Source organism: Apis laboriosa, unplaced genomic scaffold (assembly GCF_014066325.1).
Source record: "Apis laboriosa isolate Shangri-la unplaced genomic scaffold, ASM1406632v1 scaffold34_cov151, whole genome shotgun sequence".
In the NCBI taxonomy this organism is placed as follows: Eukaryota; Metazoa; Arthropoda; class Insecta; order Hymenoptera; family Apidae; genus Apis; species Apis laboriosa.
The window spans coordinates 8,268,466-8,288,939 of record NW_025222928.1 but is presented as its reverse complement, the minus strand read 5'-3'; the positions used below and the strand labels follow the sequence as shown (position 1 = coordinate 8,288,939).

At 35.8% G+C, this 20,474-nt stretch overlaps 1 protein-coding gene across 3 annotated transcripts in view; it reads right to left on the bottom strand.

Annotated features, from left to right (window-relative positions):
- The window catches only part of LOC122715127 (prolyl 4-hydroxylase subunit alpha-1), a 321,169-nt gene that overhangs the window by 134,231 nt on the left and 166,464 nt on the right, over positions 1–20,474 (bottom strand). For all 3 annotated transcript variants that reach the window (XM_043937050.1, XM_043937052.1, XM_043937049.1), the window contains one exon: positions 15,701–15,757. The gene's annotated coding sequence lies outside the window, so the exon portion shown is untranslated. The remainder of the gene's footprint in view (positions 1–15,700; positions 15,758–20,474) is intronic.

Below are 20,474 nucleotides of genomic sequence, written 5' to 3'. Positions count from 1 at the left end.
CGGGAAGAGGAGAGTTGGCTTTCCAAATTCCGCCCACCCCTTGAATTCTTGATCAGTCGTTTCAAAGCGATCCTGGACAGGGATTAGGAGGTGGGCAAAGAAAAAGTGGGGCGGGAAAAGAAGAGTTGGAAAGAAGAAAATGTCGTTTGAATCTTCACGTCGTTTATCTATGACGCGTTCCGTTCCGATTGTTCCGTGTAATTTGCGCGGCCCGAGTCTTTGTCCTCTCTCTCTCTCTCTCTCTCTCTCTCTCTTGATCTCTCGATTTTCAACGCAAGAACGACCTTGGAACACTTTGATCTCTCGCATGTGAAATTCATTATATTCCCTCCTCCCCTCTCCTTCACGTTTCTTTTTTCCACTCGCGTCCGTGGGTGAACATGAGTTGGAAACGATTTTCAAGCGAGCGGATATTATTATTATTATTATATTCTCGAAAGCTTTCGTCGATCTTTCTTTCCTTTCTTTTTTTTTTTTTTTCCACAATAATAACACGCGTGTTATTAACCGTGATGCGATTACGTTGCCATTTGAATTTTAATTACTGGAAACTGGAACTTGGATTCTTTCATGTTTTTTCCTTCTCCTTCAAATATTTCATAGATGTAAATTTTATTCATATAGAGCGAATTCTGTGGAATTCTTTTTCGCTCGAATTTCGAATCGTTGCGAATCGTTTACCGACAGAGTTGTGAAAAGTCGAGAGTATTCGAATAACACAATCGTAATTGTTCTTAGGTCGAACGGTTTGCAACGACGCGACCTGCGGGAAATCGATGAGAGAGAGGGGGGGGGGAGGAGGGGGAAATAAAATTCAGTAAAAGAAAAAAAAGAAAAGGTGAATTTTGATGGACGGCTCGGGGAAATATATATCAAGAAAAATATTGTAAAGAATGCACGAATGTTGCACGAAATGCTCGTTGCATTTTTTAATAGGCAGATCGTCGTGTCTTTCTCGCGGAACGTGGCGAATGAATTATTTAACCCGATATCTCTCGATGGAATTAGAAATTCCGGGAAATATTCCAGGAAGCATCGATTATACGGGATTTTAATTATATTACGAATTATCGGTAAATTATTTACAAAAATAAATAATTAAAAGAAGAATGGAATAATAAGGTTTCGAAAACTTTGTAAAATTATGAAATTCTTGAAAGAAAAGAAAAAGTAATCGCGTATCGATCCTCTTTATTAAATTTTAATTAAACTAAAGTATTTATTTATTTGATCGATATTATTAATATTAATTTAATATCTTATTAATATTAATATTATCGATATTAATTAAAATCTTTCGTTCAGATTGAAAATCTGCGGCTCTTTTTGTATATATATATATATATTAATTAAAACTTTCAATCTAACCGAAACATAAAGCTCTCGCACAAAAATCTTACGCGTCTTGGTAATTTTCATCATATTTCTTTCGTCTTTCCTCGCTTCAGAACCACTGACCGTAGAACACGGCCATCCTCCGATTTAAAAATAACTCGTTATTCATTCTCGCATCGCGTATTCGCCTTCAAACGCCAACAAACTAATGAATACGAGGAATTTCCATGATAAACGACTCCTCGCACCTACGCGTCCCCAACTCGCAATCATCGTTCGAGTAAAACAATAAAAATCGCAACTTTCTTCTATATAAAAGTAAATTTAAAAACATTATTTATATTATTAAATTGTGAAATTGTCATTTTTCAAATTTGGCGAAGAAATTCTTCGAACGCCGAGATTGCAGCTTTTCCAATATCGAATATCTTTACTTTTTAAAAATAATTGCAAATGGCGAAACGAGCGATGATCGGTTGAAATATCTAGCGAATAGAACGGTGTTTATCGTAGGTTTCTTAATCGATTTCACAACAATGAATTATTCCCTTTCATTTCATTTGTTCAGGATTTTCATCAGCCATCGTCGTCGCAGGTTATAATTCTATTCAAAAATAGGACTTGTATTGTTTTGAGCTTTTAAGCACACTTTTCATTTCCCTTTTCCAATTTATCTCTGTTTAATACGGATTTTAGTCTATTTCGAGCCTCATTTTCAAAATTCTCATTTTTAGACCTGAATTTTTGAAACCACCATTGAATGGTCAGCTTAAACTCGTACAGAAATAATATTCTAAATTCGTTCACTTCTCAAAAAACAAAGAGGAACTTATTGCACGAGGGAAATATAAGAGGACAACATCAAAATATAGGTTAAGTAGAGTTTACAACAGTCGATTGTCGTTTATTCTAAAATTGGAAACTTCGTGTAGTGCAACGAAATTATTTCATATCGTCGAAATTTACTCTTTCGTCGATTCGTTCGTTCGAAGTTGTAAAAAAAAAAAAGTTCTCGCTATCTTTAAATTTATTAAATTTAAATTTGTTTCGAGTATACTTTCGTGCATTTTTTATCTACGTTGCAACGTTGCAATGAGAAGCCATAAAGTCGAAATATCAAATACTGGAAATTCGATAATACTATATATTAACGATCGTAATCGAAATGAAACGGACAGATAACGGTGGAACAGGGATTCCAATAAGCCGCGATAACATTATCACCATCATCTCCTTCTCGCGTTTCATCCAATAATTCAATTGCCATTAATTGTAATTGAATAAAAAAACAAGAAACAAAACAGAAAAAGAAAAAAGGGAAAAAAGTAAAAAAAGAATATAAAAAAGATAAAAAAAGAAATGCGAGAAGATTGGATACTGGAGAGAAATTGTATGAAAGTATATATATATATATACATACAATATAGAACTTTCAAGGCAAGGATAAACCGCGTATTTTATATTGCACCGTCCGCGTAATTTCCAACGACAACTGTGTGGAAATGGAAGAGCAGGAGAAGTGGGGAGAAGCAGAGGGGGAGAACGATTAAAGAAGAAAAAGGAGAAGTCGAGTACGGGAAAGTGGAAAAGAGAAAGTGAATACCGTCACTTTGGAGAAAGAAAGAGAAAGAAAGAAAACAGGAGTCCAAGAAGTGGAATATAAAAGTAAATAATAGAGAGAGATGGGATTGTAAAGGTTCGTGAACGAGCGATGTTAATGCGAGCGAGGAAATAAAAACATATTGTACACGGAGGAAATGGGTAAAGGTGACATTGCGATGAGAAGAAAGAAAGAAGATATATATACATTTCGTGTAAAATGAAATCGTGGCAGGAACAATCCCTCGATCGACTCGATGAACGAAAGTTAGAAGAAGATTTCAACTCGACGGAGAATTTAATAAAACAAAGTCTCGCTTACGATTACAAAAAGTGTTGCGTTTCAAACTACGCGGAATCCGGCAGAATATAATTTCCAGTATTTAAAAGCATAAGTGAAAAAAAAAAAAAGAAAGAAAAAAGAGGAAGCGAAAATTGAGTTGAAATTATGTGAGAGCCCGAATGAACGAAAATGTACGCATCGTAGAATGGAGAGGGGGAAGCAGTTTTCATGGCGAAGTGGCATAAACGAGAATGCAAATATTGGGGATAAACGCACGAAAACGGTGAACGGGCGCCAACACCAACTTCGTTTCCAACTCGCGCCAATTCGTCATTTTTTTTTTTTATTTTCCCTTTTCTTTCTATTTCATCATTTTTCTCTTTACGTAAATATACGAACGCACGCGCGCGCGCACATTTTTAGAGACACGCGTATCCATTTATTAATTCGCGAAGAAGAGAGATCGATCGAAATGAGAATTCGCGTCGATGGGAAAATAATAAAAGTAATAAAGATAAAAAATTATTATTCAGGATCGTTATCGTTGAGGGGAGGATACGAAATTACGAAGCCTCGTAATTTACGAAGTACGCGAGTGACCGGGTTGCCGATCGTTCGATAAACACGCGGCGCGTATCCAAAACGGGGGGAGGGGGAGGGGGGAGAGGGGAGGGGAGACGCAATCAGAAGCTCGAATTCGACGCGACAAAATTGCACCCCTTAAACGGATTACGCGATTCCGCACAATTATCCAGCGCGGCGCGCGTTGCTCGACCGAAAAAACGCGCCTCTGATAAATGAATGGGGGGCGAACAATTTCGGGGAAAACAAGGGGGGGAGAGGTAGGCTATATTTAGGCGGACAGATATTGCGAATAAACGCTGATTATTCCCCACCCCGATTGCAAATCTTTCTTTATCCTTTTTTTTTTTTTTATATGAAATTCAACCTTTAAAATTCGAATTTAAAATTTTTTTCTGTATGTAAAAATATTTTTCTATTTAACACCCACGCTTCTTTTTGTGCAACGTATTCTCGAATACACGCGTTAAATAAACGCGTATTACAGATACGACAACTTTCATCGAGAAATATATCTAATTTTCAACGAAGTTATTTTCAAGGTGCACACATTAACATCGGCGGGGAAAAATTAATTTTCTACACAGCTCTTTAATCGCTCTAAACATAAAAAAAAAAAACGAAAAAAAAATATTTTACCAAAATCAAATAATAATACTCTTAGAATAATTCATCACCACGATATTCAAAATATCTATCGGTTTCCGAGACAAATAATTGTTATAAATTGTTCATCGAAATATTTAGAAAGGTATTCTGTGTTTACATTAAAATTAACACCGGTTGTTTATATATAATTGCAATTAAGAAGTTAAATTCTTAATAGTCTTACAACTCGAATGATGAACGGGCAGAGTAACGTTGATTTAAATTTGGCAATCTAGGATAGGAACAAGATAAAAGAGAGAAAGAAAGTAAGTAAGTAAGTAAGTAAATCTTTTGTCGGTGGCCGAGAAGTAATTCCTTCGAAAAGATCCTAATGAAAGCGCCCGACCGCTATCTTTCTTTCTCCGTCGGTAGGCGGGCTTATCGGTCCGCAGGAAGAGCGTGCTAGATAATTTCAAGTGGGGCCTACATAGGCCTGGCCTGTAAACTGGACGTAAAATGACTTTATCAGCCGAGGCGAGTCGCTCGACTCGGTTTCTTCATTTGCATCAGAATATAGTGGCCGCTATAAATAAATCCTTGATTTTCACGATAATCGTGACACGGTCGATTAACAGGAATCCCTTACGAGGATCCCAAATTCTTTTCTTCTCCTTGTAAATTTAAAAATTGAGAAAATTGCTCTTTCGAGAGTCCAATCGTCCTTTCCATTACTCGCGCATTATAAGATCCTTACTTCCACGGCACGACTCGATACGACTTCTCAAATTTTTTGCTACGAGTTCCCAACCTCTCCCCTCGCTCCCCCCTCTCCTCGAGGACTACACTCTCACAACTTTACCAACAAGCGTCGCTATTCCTTTTAATTCTTCGAACGTTTTCTCTCCACTTTCCTCGAGGTTATCGAATCGTCACCTTAAATTTTCACGCTTGAAAATTTCCTCTTTAAAAATTGTCCATTCTTCCATTCGATAAACGCAATTTTTGTTCGAATTCGAAAATACGAAAGGGGGAAAACGAGAGTCGATTATATTTGCATAGATACGGCGGTTTCCCCGAAATCAAAGAACAAACGACGAGTAATCGATGCAAAGTCGTAGACTCGAAGCAAAGCCGGCGGACGAGCGCGGTACGATACTACTGAAATGGCTCTTCCCCTGCAAAAGGAGAATAGGTTGGTCATTAACCCATAGGTTGAGAAAGTAACTTAAGAATTTCGAGTTAAAATGCTCGAGCTCGAGTTTATTCGCTTTTCCATTTGCCATTACGATTATTATTCGTGACTTCGATTATTAAATTTTGCCTAAAGGTTTATTTATTAAGTTGTGAACGATTGGATATTTGTTTCGAGATTTCTGGAATAAGACGATGCAAAAATGTGTTTATCATATATAATTATAGAAATGCAATTGCAATTGTATAAAGAAAACAAAATTTTGAGCATTAAAAAGTAATTTAAAATTAAAAATTTCGAATAAAGTTATTTCGAGTAATTACTTATTAAAATGCTCAAATAATTTATTATTTTTTGAAACTACAATTATTATTATTATATTTCGAATGATAAATTATTAAAATAAAAATTTATTAAATTTTGCCCATCATTGGTAAAGGATTTATTTATCAAACTGTGAACGATTGGATGGAGATGGATATATTGCGTTAGTTTCGAAAATTCTGGAATAAGACGATTCAAAAAATTATATTTATTATATGTGACATATAATTATAAAATGGGTATTAAAATTAAAAATTTCGAGTAAAATTGCTTCGAGTATTCGCTTATTAAAATACTCGAATAACATTTGACGGTACAATTATTTCCAATTATTACTTGAACGATAAATTATTGAAGTAACTTTATTTGTTAACTTCAACCATTAAATTTTGCCCACCGCTGAATAGGTGACATCGCATTATCCCCGCTGCCACTTATAATATAACGTCACGTGACAGAATGTGACGCTTGGCTTTGGCGAAATGCCTCTACTTATACAATATAGCGACAGTGATGTCACGTGACGCTTCGTTTTGATATGCTCTGCCTAATGTAGCAGTGACATTGGATAACGCGACGGATAATCCTCCTCCGCCGGTAATTCGTCGCATCGAGCCACTTTTAACCGATGTCGTAATCTTGGCCGTTTCTGAAGCATCGCTCTTCTCGAGGATATTCGATTTCGAAACGAGGAAAGTGGCGCCTTTCTTGATTAATATTACGTAGATAACCCTTTGCGACCGACGAGCGATTTTCAAATTTATGAAAAATAATTGTTTCGATGTAATGTATAATAATTAATAAATTAAAACTTCAAATCCTCTTTTTAAACGTTTAAACAAAATACATGTATAGGCAAAGAATTTTATAAATTTATTAAGAGGCATTTAAATTTTATAACGGATATAATATCTCGATATATCTATTTTTAATTTAAATCGTTATATAATTATCGATAATTTTATAAATTAATTTTAAACTTAAAGTAGCGATTTGTCAATGATTTTTTACATTTTCCACGCGATAAAAATTGGATATACGAAAAGTAGAAACTTTTCACTTTACTTTTACTATATTTGATTCGCAAAACTTTTCAAAACTATATTGAAATTAATTCTCATGCAGCAATTCTTTATTTAGATTTCGTAATCTCCAATTAATAAGAGCGCGGTATCAATTTGTAAACAGATTCCTCACCTCTTTATCTGTTTATTAGAAAAATTAAAATCATTTTATTCATTGCAAGACACTCGTCAAAATCATAATCGTGTTGCCACTTCGATTGAAAGAATAATCGAATCTTTTTTTATCCTTTTTTCACCGGCATTCGCTCTTCTATAATTTTCCAAACTCTTCTTATTTTTTTCTTTTTTTTTCCGCATTCGCTTCGAATTCGCCCATTCAAATACCCGATTCTTCCGCAACGCTAACCCCCGCAATCCCTCCGCCAATTTCTCCCTTTTCATCGTGATAAATCGCGGCCAATAAATCCGTGTCCCATTATGCCGCGTATTAGTTGGTCCGCCCGATAAATTAACATAAGAATGGACGTCGAATGGAGTCCGAACGATACCGCGTTGCGAAAATATTCCACGCTGGACGGGAGGGCCGTGCTCTCGCGAAAGCAAAACTGTAGATTCTCTTCTCGTACTGTGCTTCTCCAATTTTTCCTCGACGAGTCGTGGATGAATTATTGAAGAATCGCGATTTCGATAAAAATTTTCGAACGAATCGGCACAATGGACGATAGTAAAAAAAAAAAAAAATGTTAAATTCCTCCGGAATAATGATTAAACGAAGTAACTTTGTTACTCGTATTTTTTTTTTTTCCAACGAAACTATTCTATTCACGTTTTCATCCGATTTTCCATCTACACTTTTTTTGTAACGATCCCTTTCATTATTCGGCCTCTTCTTTGTGTGCTCTTCAGTTTTGTTAATGTTTCAATGTAATTAATTCGATCGAGTTGTTTGCAATCACCGCGGTTTCTCATTCCGGTTAATTCCAGATAGATAGAATGGTTTTCCGGAAAATAAGATTTACGCTTCGTACATTTCCCCCGATGAGTCGTGATCGTGATTTTCAAATCACATGATAGAAGAGATCCGATTAAAAATCTGATTTTTTTTCTAAAAAACTGTGATAAGAAGTATATGCAAAATCTATCATTTTTCTGACATGATATCATTTTCGACTCATGCATATTCCTAATCTTTCAAACATTATTTGCTTTCATCAGGATAACACGATTAAACACAAACACTGCTCGCAGAATGAAAAAAAGAGTATTTTCAACTATCTTTTATTATCTCGTTATCAATCGAATTATTTATTAACGTTTATTTTATCAACTTTGGATATTTCAAAGATTTTCTTCAAACTTTTTTCATTTCCAGACAGCACAAGTACATCAGTGATCAGCGTCGACCGAAAGTCAGGCGTGTCTGTCTTTCGGCTTGAAAACCACGAGAGTGAAGTTAAACTAGTGGGGAAAAAAAGGGGGAAACGAATATTTTCTATCTTGTGCCTTGAACCGAACACCGTTTTATTTTCCCCTAGAGAAAGAGAAATTTAATTTCGCGAAGAACGATATCAAAGCGAGACCTATCCCTCCAACCGGGGCCGCGATAGATTTAAACGAGAGTGTTCGTTACGTCGTGGAGCGAAATGAAATAATCCGCGTCGTCACGCAAATCTCGTTTCCAACCTCCTGGTTCACGATTCAAAAAGTAATCCCATAAACTTCCAGTTCCCGAAAATCCGCCAACAGAAATATAACCAGATAACTCCGGATCCATTTCACCTTTTCCCTCCATCCTTCTCCGTAGAATGCCGGTCTAGTCCATCTTTGGCTTCGAATTCCGAATATTCGAGTCACGATATATAATTCTTATGATTCGAATAAATATTAAGTGTACAAGTAAGTTCTTTTTCCTTTTTTTTCCAAATTCAAGATTTTATTACCAATTGTTTCAGTCGATGTACCACTTGTCCAGTGACTCTCGATCTTTCTGCCGATTCTTCTCGCATCTGGGTCGGATTTTCATCGAGCGATTCGACTCCAACTCACTGTCGAACTTTCTCGATGCACTTGAACGATCGTCGTCTTCCGAATTAAAATTTCCGATTTTAAATCTTTGGTACCACTTTTTTCACGTTCCATACGATAAAAGTTCTCTCCCAATGCCGCGCACAAACCATTTCAATAACTTCGACAGCCGATTTCCTAAGTTGAAACGCAAAAAGTAAAGTGACGCGAAAAAACGTTTCTCGCACGCCATATTGCTTGAAATTGTTGCGTAGGACTGGAAACTCTTAGAGCGCTCGTCGCGACTCTTCTTGAAAACGAAAGAACGCTCTTTCAGATGGCGCCACTAACGGGTAAATAATTCGTAATACGTTACGTATAATTCGAATTCGGTCAAAAATTATAATCGTAAAAAAAAAGGGAAAGGAACTTATTTGCATTTAATATATATATTCGTGTATCGACGATTCTTTCTTATATTAATGTTTCACTTTCGTATTTTTCTATTTCGCTCTTTGCGACCCGTTTCGCGAATTTTTTCGAAATTCCTTTCGGGATTCAAGTCACGTTCGAGTGCACTTAACCTGTTTGCATCGTAGAAAAGAGCGAGGGGATGCAGGGTGAAGGGCAGTTTAGAGTGGAAACGCCAAGTTTAAACACTATTTTTCCACTATTTTTTTTTCGCGAGCTTCTAAGTGCATATATCATCTTATACAGGTTATCTCCATCCGAATAGAAAAATGTTATATAAATGTAAAATATCTTTATTGCGTCGAAAAGAAGTTTACGTTTTCTTTCTCGCGACAACGAAAAATATTTAGCGGATGCTCCTGCATTTTTCAATGCGTCGCCATCGATAAATTAATTTGGAGGCTACGTGTAGCAGCGTGGTATCTCGTTTCAACGGCAGAAAGGTATTCGTGTTTCGTCACGTGTGCGATTTCGCGCTGCTCATTGGTGGAAAGAAGCAAGATAGCTTAGGGGGAGGGGCAAAGAGTAGAAGAAGAGAAGTACAATTCGAACGTTTAAAATCGTTTAAAAATTATTTTCATTCTCACAAAGTTACGTATTGGGATAATCATACGAGACTGGTAAAGGTGAAAATATTTTCGAAACTGTCCTCAGCGTCCAGCTTATTCGTTGTACAATTACAAAATTGGATTAATAATTAAACTATCGTAATTAGTTTAATTAGTTACGTATTTTATATCGTATCGATATGTTAAAATTTTCTAGATTCTGTGCCATACGCTCATGCATCGACTACTCAGATTCCCACGAGACTTCTTTCCACCAGTGAACAATAATTCGTAATATTTTCATAAGAATAATAAGATTGGAATAAAACGATGCGAAATGTTTTCGACATTGTCCGTTTCTTGATAATTAAACGTTTATTAATATGTCCATATATTCTGCGTTTAAATGTAAATATAACACTGTTGAGAAGAGATTCTGTTTTGATAATTAACTTCGATAATTACGATAGCAAGAAGTATGTACCAATATGAGTAAAAAGAAGTTTATGTTTCCATTTCAAAGTGCCGTTACGAATACAAGCTTGATATCTTGGGGAAAACGAATTTATATCACTCTTCGAATTTTATCTTCGACTATTTCAAATAGTAAACATGGTTAAAAGAAGCGGATTTCTTAAATATCGTCGTCTTATTGTTATAACATACAATAAATTCGTCTATTGATTTTAAATTTCATACTTTTGTTATTATACTTTTTTGTGAAGTATTTGCGCACCTATGCTCATACATTTTCTTTTCTTACTTTTATCCGTAAAATATTATTATTGGTGCGGTTTGAGCGTTCAATCCTATACGATTGTTTACACAAAACATTTTCTATGTGATATCATCTCTTAGTAGGAAAACAATTTATTCGTTATGATACGATAAAAATATTAAGATAGAAAAGAAAAATCAATCCGTAACAAGGCTCAAATCTTTTTTACAATGATCCAGAGATCATTGACAATTATATTATAGAGTGCGATATTATATATTTTTTATCACGAATTCTCGTTTTTCCATATATTCATCCAGACGAGCATCAGGATCTTCTTAATTCCATTTGTTAATTTCGTTACGAATTATGTACACTGAACCTTGTCTACTAATTCAGCCTCGTTCATTTTTAATCCGACAGGTGAAAGTTTCTGGCTGGAAAAGCCATCCCTTCTTCCCCCTTTAAGGGGTTAAACGGCAGTGTTGTGTACTCGAGTTCAGAGGACAGTTAAGAAATACTGCGGCTATGCGATAGTGCATTATTCAACGAGGTTCGAGCTATAAAACGGTAAAATATCGATCGGGATGCTAATATCTCGTACAACGGCACAGTTTTCGAGAATAATTTTCCGTGAATATGAAACTTTCCATTTTAACGCCTTATCAATTATATCCGTAATTTAATTTTAATTCGATTGAATATTACGAATTCATCTATTAATTTTTTTGTATCGAATGTAGTGTGATATTTAAGGGGATAATTCGATGGCCTTGAAATCTTGTCAAAATCAAGGATCACAGTTATTGTATTCTTGGGATGTTACGTTCGATAATTATATCGCGTTTTTCTATGAATCTTTTTTTTCTTCTGAATATCTTTTCAAAAATTGGCGCATGATTTAAATTGTGCTCGCGTTATCGTAACTATTTTTTAATTAAGCCGAATAAAGAAATGATGTACGTGTGTCGTACGAATTGTACTTGTTGACTATCATCGAACGAATCTGCTAAAAAAAGAAAATTATCAGCGTTTTTAAGACCCTCTGTTCTTTTATTCTTCTTTGCTTTTTCTATACCTAGAAAATAAGAACAGAGATCCAATGAATAATCAGGTATTTTCTCAAAAATAATATAAACTATTTTCTCAAAAGTTAATACAAACTGAATTTAAGTTAAAAAGGAAATTCTGTTCTTCTATTTTCTTCTTTCTTGTATTCTTTTTCTATATCCAGAAAACACAGATCCAATGAATGCAATCAGATATCTAATGAATAATCAGCAGAATGTTCCAAATCTAAGATTTTACAATTTTGTTAAAAACAGCAATGTTTTTCTTAAAAATAGCCAGCTGAATATAATTATACTAAAAAGAAAATTCTTCTATTTTTTTCTTTTACTTGTATCCTTTTTCTATCTAAGAAACAGGAACAGAGATCTGGCGAATTTTCCACAGAATGAAAATTTTTTTGATACCTGATGAATTATCAATAAGACGTTTCAAGTGAAAGATTCTCTCAGAAATAAATCCGAACAAGTCGATCAATATCAAAAGAAGAGCGAGATCGAAAAGATAGTATTCTCCTATGCCTTATATATATATATATATATAAAATCACAAAAGATTAAAGCTAAAAGTAAAAAATTCTTGCCATATCCTGCCTTACTTTTCAATCTCCTTCTTGGCTTTCTTTGCGAGAACCAACCAACCCACTCACCCATCCACCCACCCATCCATCCATCCATTCATCCACCTTCCTTTTTCCAGTAGAATTTCCGTTAATTCGAAGCCAAATTGCCGCGGCACGGGGATGCAAAGAAACAAATTGCACTCCAAGAATCTCTCTGTGCTCTTTATCCTCTACAATTCCACACTGGTTAACCCGTTCTGTCCCCCGGATCAAAAGAGGAAGAGGAGGAGGAGGAGGAGAAGATGGAGAAGGAGGTGGACGAGGAGGTAGAGGAAGAGGAGGAGCAAGAGGAACTGGAGAAAGAGAAGGAGGTGGAGAAGGAGAAAGAGGTGAAGAAGATGAAGGATGAGGTGGAGGTGGAGGAGGTGGAGGAGGAGGAGGAGGTGGAGGTGGACGAGGAAGTGGAGGAGGAGGTGGGAGAGGAGGAGGTGGAGGAAGAGGAAGTGGAGAAGGAGGTGGAGGAAGAGGAGGTGGAGAAGGAGAAGGAGATGGAGAAGGAGGAGGTGAAGAAGGATAAGGAGGTGAAGGTGGAGGAGATGGAGGAGATGGAGGATGAGGTGGAGGTGGAGGAGGTGGAGGTGGAGATGGAGGAGGAGGGCGGAGGAGGAGGAGGAAGAGCAGGTTGGGGGAGGAGGAGACGGACGAGGAGGTGGAGGAAGAAAAGGAGGTGGAGGAAGAGAAGGAGGTGTAGAAGGAGAAGGAGTTGAAGAAGATGAAGGATAAGGTGGAGGTGGAGGAGATGGAGGAGGAGGAGGAGATGGAGGAGGAGGAACGCGCGCCTGCGACCACGATCCTTCCTCCTCTCCCTCTATTTATTCCCTCTTCCGTTTTTTTTTTTTTTTAAATTACGACTGTACTCACGGCTCTCGAGTTCAAGAAGTTGGCCAGAGGCTCTCGTTAAGATTGGCTCGGACCCGAGATACCTCTTCTCGATATGGAATGGAAAAGCTTTTCCCCTCATAAGCGCGGCAGATATGGGATAGGGAAGATTAAAGATCGTTACCACAACGCACAATGAAATAGGCATCTATATTATTGCGCATTGATTTGTAAGAAACAGATGGATCCATTTAACGGTAACAAAAAAAAAAAAAAGAAGAAAATATCGGTATTTTAATTAATATATAATATATAATTATATATAATTAATATATAATTATATATTATATATTAATATAATTATATATTATATATAATATATATATTAATACTATGTATTAATATATATTTATACATATGTATATGTATAAATAATTATTGCTGTATTATATATATATGATAGTGGATATACGATAACAAAAAAAAATTATAATTAAAATTATATATTAATATGTATATATAAATAATTATACAATTGCTGATATCTGTTGTATTATATATAGTGGATATATGGTAACAAAAAAAAAAAGAAGAAAATATCGATATTTTAATTATAATTATTAATTTGTATTTATTTAATTATATAATTATTTAATTATAATATTAATTATAATTATTAATATATAAATATATATATTTAATATTATGTATATGTGTACGTATAAATAATTATACAATTAATATTTGCTATATTATATATAGTGGATATACGATAACAAAAAAAAATTATAATTAATCTATTAATATATATTTATATATATGTATATATATAATATATATATAATAATTATACAATTGTTGGTATCTGCTATATTATGTACAAAAGAATCACAAAAAATTAACAAGATTCATTGACGTTCATTCGTTACTCATTCGAAATAGAAAAAGATGAGAAAAACAAAAGAATTCGAATCGAAATTGTAAAAATATACTGTTAGACGTACAATATGTATCGTGTACATCGTATTTTCTATCAAATTTATTTTTGATTTTCATCTTACTTGATCGTTTCTATTCCATTTAATCAATCCCCCCCACCCCTAATAGATTTTTCCATCGTATCACGCGTATTACATCCTGTATCGACCAAATGTATCGTGTTTTTCATCAACGAATGCGCCGCCCTCGTCCTCGCGATAAATATCAAATATTTATTTTCAATTTTAATTCTATTTCATCCCCCTATTCCCCCTCCCCACTCTCCTTTCGTTTAACAAATACATCACATCAAACGCGTATACGAATGACACATCCACGACGAGTAAAAAAAAAAAAAAAAAAAAAACTAGAATTCCATCTCATCGAAACGCGTTTGAAAAAGGAATCGCGACGATCGCGAAAAACCGCGTTCATTCGAAACATCCATCACATATCCTCCCCTTCCTCCTCCTCCCGCTACTCCTCCCCCCTCCGGCAGATAAGTCTCCGCAGGCGGCTCTCCTCCGCGAAGAAGCGGCCCACGATCCATTAGTCTCAATATCAAAAGTTTTTCGCCCTTGTCCAGGTGGAAATATCGATCCCCATTCCATCCCCTTTATCACCTTTTGTTTCAGGCAAAGTGTAGCCTGCCCTCCTCTCCTTCATTCCCTCCATTCTTTTCCTTTTTCTGCACCTGTCATCGGTTGCAAAAAACGGAAGAGAGAAAAATGGAGACACGATGCCTTTTTTTTTTTTTGTTTAACAATCAAAGACACTTTTTTGTACACCATGATTATCGACTCGATGCTCGATAATCGAATGAATTCATCGTGGTGAAAATTCATCCTTTTCGTCGCTTCATTGAGAGAAACGAAATTCTTTCGGAAGGAATCGTGATTTCGATGATTGTTATTTTTTCGTTTGGGATTTTCGTATCCCGTAGATTCGAGGTAATTATTATTAATAATTATTAATATTATTAATTAATGGAATGTTAAAATCGAGAAAATGTAATAAATGCTTTTGTATTTAACCGAGTTTGGAATTGTAGATTTTTGTATATACAAATTTTGAATAAAGATAGTCATTAAAACATTGCAAATATAGTTAGATCAAGAATTTATCGTAAATTATTTTTGAAAATCTATTAAGAATTTCTTTTATTCTCCTTTCTTTCGTATCATCTTCCATCTTTTGTTCAACTTAGTTATAACGATTTTACCTAGAAGAGGATTTTATCTGAAGAAAAGAAAATAAAAGCATATGCATTTGCTGGAGATGTAATAAATAAATTTCTGTATCAGCCAAAACTAAAAACATTCTGTAGATTTTTATGCATTTTTCGAATTTTGAATAAACACAATAAAGATTCGCAGTTTACTAATTAAATAAAGAGTCATCGACTATAAAAGAAACAGATTCCAAACAGAAGAATCGTATTAGTCGAAATCCAAACAAACACCAATTTCTCTAATTTTATTATTAATAATTTCTTTTATTCCCTTTCGTTCAACTCGATTACGATTTTACGAGGAGTATTTTACCTGGCGTTGCTCGACCGATGGCTGATGAGATTACGAGAATCACCGTGATGGCGGTGTCTGTAACAGAAATGATTAACTGATTAACTTAAGGATCAACTGGACTACGCATCGAGACAGCAGTTTCACGAAATTCGCCCCCTCTCCATCCACGCGTTCGTGTTATTATTGGGAATATAGGATATATAGGAAAACGAAAAGCTCGGAAACGAGACGATAACGAGAGAAGAGAAACGAAATTTGCCGTGGAAATTACAAGGAGCTTGGGGAAGCGCGAGAGGATGGGAGGGGAAAGAGAGAGAGAGAGAGAGAGAGAGGAGAAACTTAAGAAGCCCTGGCAGCGTTTCTCCAAAGGGAAGTTGGCGGAAATTGCTTTGGCTACAAGCGTGCCTCGTTGATAGGAATTAGCTCGATCCTCGCTTTTCAACCTTCTTTTCCATCCTTATTATTCCATGCACATGCGTAACTTCCACAAAGGTTGCAACTCCTTGCAACCAGGGATCGACTAATTAATTCGGTAAAGAGGAAAAATTACGAGGGGAAATTGCCCGACTTACCAGGTTCCCATACTGTTTTCATAAATTTCAAACGGATAATTTCTGTAGAACGAAGAGAGAGAAAGAGAGAATGAGTAAGTGAAAAAAAAATTCTATTTTATCAAATTAACTCTTTGCATTCTCAGTCATCATTCAATTCAAAGCGGCAATTCGAACGGCGATAATATTCATTTATGTTCGATTCTTTTAAAATATCGCTTCATATAGAATAGATTCCTAAGTTCTTTACGTGTATCTTTGCGAAGCGTGGAATAATATACTGGTCGAATGGTTAGGTTAGGTTCTTTTATCTCAGTAGGCCGCGGATCGAATTACATTTTCGGCGTTAGCTCGAGTCTGACGGTCAGTGGGAATAGAAATATTACTTTCAAAGTTCTCGAGTTTTGTAAGCATGGAATACGTTAAAATGAAATTAGTTCGAGCGAAGATGAGTTTAATTTTATTGAATAACGAAATTATTTCTATTCGTTAAAAAATTGACGATAGAGAGAAGGAAAATAGCGATGAAAATAGAGATGTAGTATAAGAATAACAAACGAATAATATTCGACAAATTTTCTTTTTCTTTGCATGTAAATAAATATACACAAAATATTAGAATACAAAAGTTTTATACGTTTGATTCGCGCGTGAAATCATTTTAAGTTCAAGCTAAGAAATTCAGCGTGTATTAAAGCCGTTCAAATTAAAACGTGATACATTCGAGTCCTTTCGAAATTTTTCACGCGTTTCATCATTGGAAGCACAACGCCGCCGATTTTCCAAAACTGGAATATGATTTCTCGTGATTCGACCGCAGGGAGCGGAGGCGACTTCGCAATCGCATTTCCGGTGGCAAGAAACGGTGCTTAATTACTTCATCGTCGGTAAATTCAATGGAAACACAATTACGAATTCGCGCAGCCGTGTATTCCCTCTCTCTCTCTCTCTCTCTCTCTCTCTCTCTCTCTCCTTTTTTCCTCCTCCTTCCATCTCGTTAACTATCTCGATGAGCATCGCGTCTCGAATCTCGAAACCGGAAGCTCGTTACTCGGTCCACGGTGTTCGGAAGGTGGCGTTTATCCGTCGAGCTAATTTTATCAATCCAAGAAAGAAATTTCCGCTCCCGTGGATCGTTGAGCAAAATTTGTAAATCTACTGATTATCGAACGAGCGAATGAAGAAAAGAGTTGTGGATAACGCTTGCATTTGTATTTGTGGAAAAATATAAAATATCGTGGAATGATAAATTGATAAAATTCGAGGAAGAAACGAATTTCGAAAATTCTTTTTGATTTGCTTCGCTTCGCTGTTATTATTGAATTTAAGAAAAATATCACTGGCAATATTGTCGGTCACATAAAAATAAAGCGATTCATTTTATGGTGAACAAATTGTTGCTCGTCGAGTCACGTGAATCGATTTGAAGTGAATTTTTCTCGATCTCTCCCTTTTAATCATTATCATCCTCGCAAGTTTTCTTCTTATCCAAGATCGAGAATCCGATCTCGTTAAAGAGAATCTTCAAAATTTATTTATCTTCATATCCAGAGTGTTCGAAACACTTTACAATACAATTGTGAAAAGTGACTTGGTTACATTACGAAATCCAGTCCCCCCTCCGCCCCTCCTCCCAAAAAAGAAATATCCTCGTAACATAAATTCGATCGTTCAACATTGTCAGAAACACTCTTCCCTACCTTACCCTTCTAACGTTCCTCTGCTATTCTCCCCTATCTGCAAGGATTCTGCTAGGACGAAAAAAAAAGGAGAAAAAAAAAAAAAAAAAAAAAAAAAGAATTCGTATTTTCGCCTAGCATCCCTCGTCATAAATCTCCGCCGCGAGGGGGGGAGAGGGAGGCTACGTTTCCATTCGTGGAGGCTGCGTTTTCAGAAGGGAGAGAAAGATAAATAGATGTACAGGTATAAGAGGAAGAGAAGAGGAGCCACTTTAATTTCGCGAGTGTTGGCCGTGGCGCGGAAAATGTCCCCAATTTCGCGCGCCTTCGCCGAGACAAAGGGAAAAATGGGTGGGGGGAGGAGGGGCTGAAAAAGGAGGCAAAAATTCCCCTCTCGTTCCTCGTGAAGAAATATGTCTGAGACAAAAGCGGCGACCGAGTCACAATTAGCGAAACAACGTGCAAGGAATGCCATGCCGGAAAAGGCAAGGGGCAGGTGAGGAAGGAGAGAGAGAAAGAGTTGGTGAAAAGGAAAAAGAAAGGATAGTTGGTGGTTTCCTTGGTGGATTACTCCTCCAGTTTCTTCCACTTTCTTCCTCTTTCAACATCCCTCCCCCTCCCCTCCTCTCTTTGCTTTTTCGAGGGCGCAAACAAGGGGCGGAGGAGGAGGACCTCGTTCGAGGGCTTCGGTTTATTTACCTTGACCGAACGCTATTGTTTGCTCCCCGACTCGGCACACTCTCGTCCCGCCTGTATTTTTTCAATGGCCGCCACGGATGGGATTTCCTTTGACTCTCGAGAATCGAGTGGACGCCAGTAGCGGTTCGAATAATGTGTAATACATTAACCGGACAAAATTTTCAAATGCGTAAAGAATAATTGTTTCGATATAACATAACAATTCTACATTAAAAATTTTAAATCCTGTTTTTATATTCCAAACAGATTATGAATTAAACTAAATATTTTAACTGAGAATTGATCGATAACATTTGATCGATTATATTTCAGTAGTTGAGAAATATTTTGTAAATTTATTAGAAGGCATTTAAATTTCTATTTTTAATTTAAATCGTATAAATCATCAATACATCGTTCCATGAGACAAGAAAAGTAAAAATTTTCTGCTTTTTTTTTATTGCTATATTTAATTTAATTCGCAAAACTTTGCAGAATTGTATTAATGATTAACGGATTCTTTGATCTAGCCGTTCATATTGTATATATAATAAATATTCCTAACTTTAGTTGAAAATTTTTTTATTGCTTTCAATCTTTCATTTTATAATTTTCAGTTTTATCGTTTTTATCGTTATTTCGTTAAATGACTGTTTAGGCCCATATCTATAGGATAATTTATAGGATAGGATCGTCAAGGACATCCCGTAGCAAATAATTTCTAAATGTTTAATTATATTATAAATATAAATTTATTATAAGTGTAATTTTATATAGGAAGCTAGACACACTGCATAGATAGTTTCGAAAATATTTCAGTTTCCAGTCTTGGATGATTACTCTAACGTAATTTTATGAAAATAAAAATAATTTTTACAATACATATAGCTCTTCCACTACTTGTAACGTAACATAAGCTTGTGGTGTCAGAATTGTCAACAAAACATTTGAAGGACTTCTCTTGCTGTCCTGCAAGACTTTTTTCCAGCAGTAAATAATATTGTTCACTGAGGTGGAAAGAAGACTTGCGGAAAGAACGCGGGGTTTGATTGGTTAATGTGAAAGGAAGGAAACGCCTACTTTCATACGTATTCTTGTTTCTACCGTGGTATTTGTCACATATACTAATCCATATAACGATCTGTACTTATGCTGCGTTAACGTAGCATAGAATCCAGAATATTTTGACGTATCAATATTACGATTTGTAACTATGGTTTAATTTATAAACATAATTTTATAATTGTATATATACGAATAAGCTAGACATATTAGTATTTCATCTTCCAGTCTTGGATGATTATTTTAACTTTGTGAAAATAATTTTTACGACTTTGAATATTCGAATTATAGCTCTTCTTGCTCCTCCTCGTGCCGTTTTTCCATGCTTCTTTTCATCAGCGAATCACCAAACCAAAAACTACGACGCTGGTTTTCACGATACGAAACAACTGTTCCAGCGGTCAAAAATGAAAAAAAAAAAAAACGGTGTGATAATGTAGACGAATAAATCGTTGGCAGTGAAAATACGCGATACGGTTTTCGGTGAGATGTTAAAATCCAGCGTGGAGGAAGGGGGACGAAAGTCGTCAGAATAAATTGGAGGCAGTAAAATTAACCGTGCCTCCCCTTCCCCCTCCCTCCGTTGTTCTTATTTTTGTTTATCGTTCTATTTACCGTTGCGTTAAATTCACCCCCCCCCCCCGTCTTGTCGGCTGATGTACGAGCCGAAACGGAGATGGCGGTGATGCATCGTGCACGCGAAAACCGGCGCTTAACAGCTGGTGTGCACGGACGGACGACAAATTAGGCAACTTTATTTCGATTTCCTGTGGTTCACCGCACTTTCCTTTTTCTTTTCTTTTTTTTTTTCTTTTTTTTTTT